This window comes from Centroberyx affinis, unplaced genomic scaffold (genome assembly GCF_046629955.1).
Source record: "Centroberyx affinis isolate AG114_WGS23_722 - 3 ecotype Tasmania unplaced genomic scaffold, CSIRO-AGI_Caff_v1 ptg006320l_1, whole genome shotgun sequence".
Lineage (NCBI taxonomy): Eukaryota > Metazoa > Chordata > Actinopteri > Beryciformes > Berycidae > Centroberyx > Centroberyx affinis.
In genome coordinates, this window is record NW_027283213.1 from 10,468 (window position 1) to 14,224 (window position 3,757).

The following is a 3,757-nucleotide window of genomic DNA, read 5'->3' on the forward strand; positions in this document are numbered from 1 at the left end:
GATGAGTTGTACACCTGTAGAAACAAGAACACAGTAGTCTCCCATTATAAACCAATGGGCCTCCAACCTAAAAACAACCTGAAAATGTTCCTCCCTCATTCATTTTCTGTTTTGCCTTCTCTCCAGAAACTTCCTTTGATAACAGATATCTTTTAAGATAAACTAATAGAAGGTCCTGTGTGTGTGTGTGTGTGTGTGTGTGTGTGTGTGTGTGTGTGTGTGTGTGTGTGTGTGTGTGTGTGTGTGTGTGTGTGTGTGTGTGTGTGTGTGTGTGTGTGTGTGTGTGTGTGTGTGTGTGTGTGTGTGTGTGTGTGTGTGTGTGTGTGTGTGTGTGTGTGTGTTGGAGGGCAGCAGTGAGTCATTTGTGCCAAAGAGAAAGTGTGTTTCTAAACCGCAGCAGAAAGCGAAGCGCTAAACGACAGAAAAACTCCCAACAGCATCAAGTCGACTCTCTCTCTTTCTCTGTCTCCCTCTGTCTCTCTCTCTTTCTCTCACTCTCTCTCTCTCTTCCTCTTCCTCTCCCTCCCCCTCTCCCTCACTCACTCACTCTCTCCCTCACTCTCTCTCCCTCTCTCTCTCTCTCTGTCTCTCTCCCTCTGTCTCTCTTTCTCTCTCTCCTCTCCCTCTGTCTCCCTCTGTCTCTCTCTTTCTCTCTCTCCATCTCTCTCTGTCTCTCTCTCTCCCTCTGTGTCCCTCTGTCTCTCTCCCTCTTCCTCTCCCTCCCCCTCTCTCTCCCTCCCTCACTCACTCTCTCCCTCACTCTCTCTCTCCCTCTCTCTCTCTCTCTCTCTGTCTCTCTTTCTCTCTCTCCCTCTCCCTCTGTCTCCCTCTGTCTCTCTCTTTCTCTCTCTCTCTCCATCTCTCTCTCTGTCTCTCTCTCTCCCTCTGTCTCTCTCTCTCCCTCTGTGTCCCTCTGTCTCTCTCTTTCGCTCACTCTCTCTCTCTCCCTCTCCCTGTCCCTCCCCCTCTCTCTCCCCCCTCACTCATTCTCTCCCTCACTCTCTCTCTCCCTCTGTCTCCCTCTCTCTCTCTCTCTCTCTCCCTCTGCCTCCCTCTGTCTTTCTCTCTCTGTCTCTCTCCCTCTGTCTGTCTGTCTCTCTCTCTCTCTCTCCCTCTCTCTCTGTCTCTCTCTCTCTCTCTCCCTCTGTCTCTCTCTCTTTCTCTCTCTCTCTCTCTCTCTCTTCTCTCTCTCTCTCTCTCTCTCTCTCTCTCTCTCTCTCTCTCTCTCTCTGGAAGCCATGTTTCATTATTTTATCTTTTCCTTTGCTGAAACATTTCAATTCTTCAGCACCTGCAGCAGGAGGAAATCTCTGTGTTAATGATTGCCAACTTCCACATTCTGTTTGAAAAAGGAAAAAGACATTTGCATGCTCTTCTGTTAGTTGTGTGATGTTTATCCACCAGCAGAGTTTCAGCACAAGGCTTTCCTCAGTGTGAACTGAGTCTATGATACACTGCTGCAAATGTCTCATTCATTTTCTCCAACGTGTCTCTCTCTCTCTCTCTCTCTGTCACTCTCTGTCTCTCTCTCTCTCTCGCTCACTCTCTCTGTCACTGTCACTCTCTCTGTCTCTCTCTCTCTCTCTCTCTGTCTTTCTGTCTCTCTCTCCGTCTCTCTCTCGCTCACTCGCTCTCTCTCTGTCTCTCTCTCTGTCTCTCTCTCTGTCTCTCTCTCTCTCTCTCGCTCACTCTCTCTGTCACTCTCTGTCTCTCTGTCTCTCTCTCTCTCTCTGTCTTTCTGTCTCTCTCTCTGTCTCTCTCTCTCTCGCTCACTCGCTCTCTCTCTGTCACTCTCTCTGTCTCTCTCTCTCTCTCTCTCTCTCTCTCTCTCTCTCTCTCTGACTCATCTCTCTCTCTCTCAGAATGAGTTCAGAAACCATCGCCTCTCTTATCTGACATCTCTCTTATTTAATACTTCAGCCTGTAGTTTTGTCTTCTTTACCTAATTTCCCCCTTAAAGTTTCATCTAGTCCCCTTAGTTTTCCAAACCGTGTGTGTGTGTGTGTGTGTGTGTGTGTGTGTGTTTAGAGATGAAAAGGGCTCCCACCAGGAAAGGAAACTACGACAGACATTTACCAGTATTTGACTACAAACAGGTTGCTGGTCATTTCCAGGGTTTGGTGTGAAAGTGACATTTTGGCTGAAACTGAGTTTTATGTCATTGGAAAGCCCTTGTTGCTCTATCTGATGGACAAAAGGACAATTGAAATAAAAGGGAAAATCCAAAAGACTTGAGTGAAATCCCTGGATTCAACTGGGTGTAAAAAGGGAAACTGCACTTTAAAGCTTTTTAGAGAATGCCAAGTCTATGGATCTTAATCTCTCTAAACGTATGAATGTTTCCTGTGTTATGTTTGAATGAAAGTCGTCATTTAATGTTTTGTTTTTGCTCTGCTATTAGGAAAAGGTCACTTACGCCCCTTTGGCTCTAAAGCACTAAGTGACTGGTGTGTGTCGTGTTTCCTAACTTTGCACATAGTTCTGCTGAGGGATTCGACTGAGTTACAGGTTTTTACTCCCCCCAATATCAGCCGATCTGTCCATGAGATCCACTCACACACATTCACACACACAAGCTTGAGCCTTTGGATTTTGTGATGTATTTGTTCTATTTTATGTTTTTATGTAGGTTTTTATTTATGTTTTTGGCATTTTGCCTTTATTAGATAGTTAATAGTGGAGAGGTTAGGTTGGGAGAGAGAGAGAGGGATGACATGTGACAAAGGTCCTGGTCTGGATTTGAACCCAGGATGATCCGGTTACATGGTGTGAACCGGCAAGTGTCATTGCTAGTTTCCTGGCGCAATATTTTCCTGCATGTCTCTCTCTCTCTCTCTCTCTCTCTCTCTCTCTCTCTCTCTCTCTCTCTCTCTCTCTCTCTCAAACACACACAAAACCATGCAAAATAGAAAAATAGGATCAACTACTATGAAAATATGCACTTTACTTCGTTTCTGATATGTATTTTGTTGCCAAATTGCCATATGCTTTCACCATTACGCAATGCCAAATGTGCAGCATGCATGTCCCGTTAACCATCATCACACATTGCCAACTGCTAAATACACAACCTACAACCAAGAAAAACACAGTAAATATGTAAAAAGCACAGCCCAGCAAAAAGTCATGAAAATAAACTGCAAAGGCATCTTACCTTCACCCGACACACACACACACACACAGACACACACACACACACACACACACACACACATCGCCCTCGCACACGAGCAGATCCGTTTCCTCAGCAGAAAACCGTTCGTTTCTCCAACTTGCCGAATCTGCCTTTTAAATAGCAGAGATGACACTCTGATTGGTTGAGTTCATGTTACGCCCAAAACACACATATGATTAATTAAGGGACTCAGTACAACCCCTTTGCGCCTTGTGCCTTACTTTGCGCCCACATTGTGTGTCTTTTAACTAGCAGTTTGGATTTGGACGTCCTGAAAGCACTTGCACCATGGATCGTTTAAACTGAGCCCAGAGTGAATGTTTCGGAGGCGGGATGAAACTTAACATGAGCCGATTGGCGGCTATTTTAGTTTTTTATGGTTCATGCTTTGACTTGCAGTTTCCAACGTCTTACTCCAGGAAAACATTACATCTGTGTGAGTCAGATCTGTCACTATGTCTCTGTAACAGTGTGTACTGTGTGTCAGGTGTGTAGCTATGTGTGTAACAGCGTTGTGTGTGTGTGTCAGGTGTGTAGCTATGTGTGTAACAGAGTTGTGTGTGTGTGTCAGGTGTGTAACTA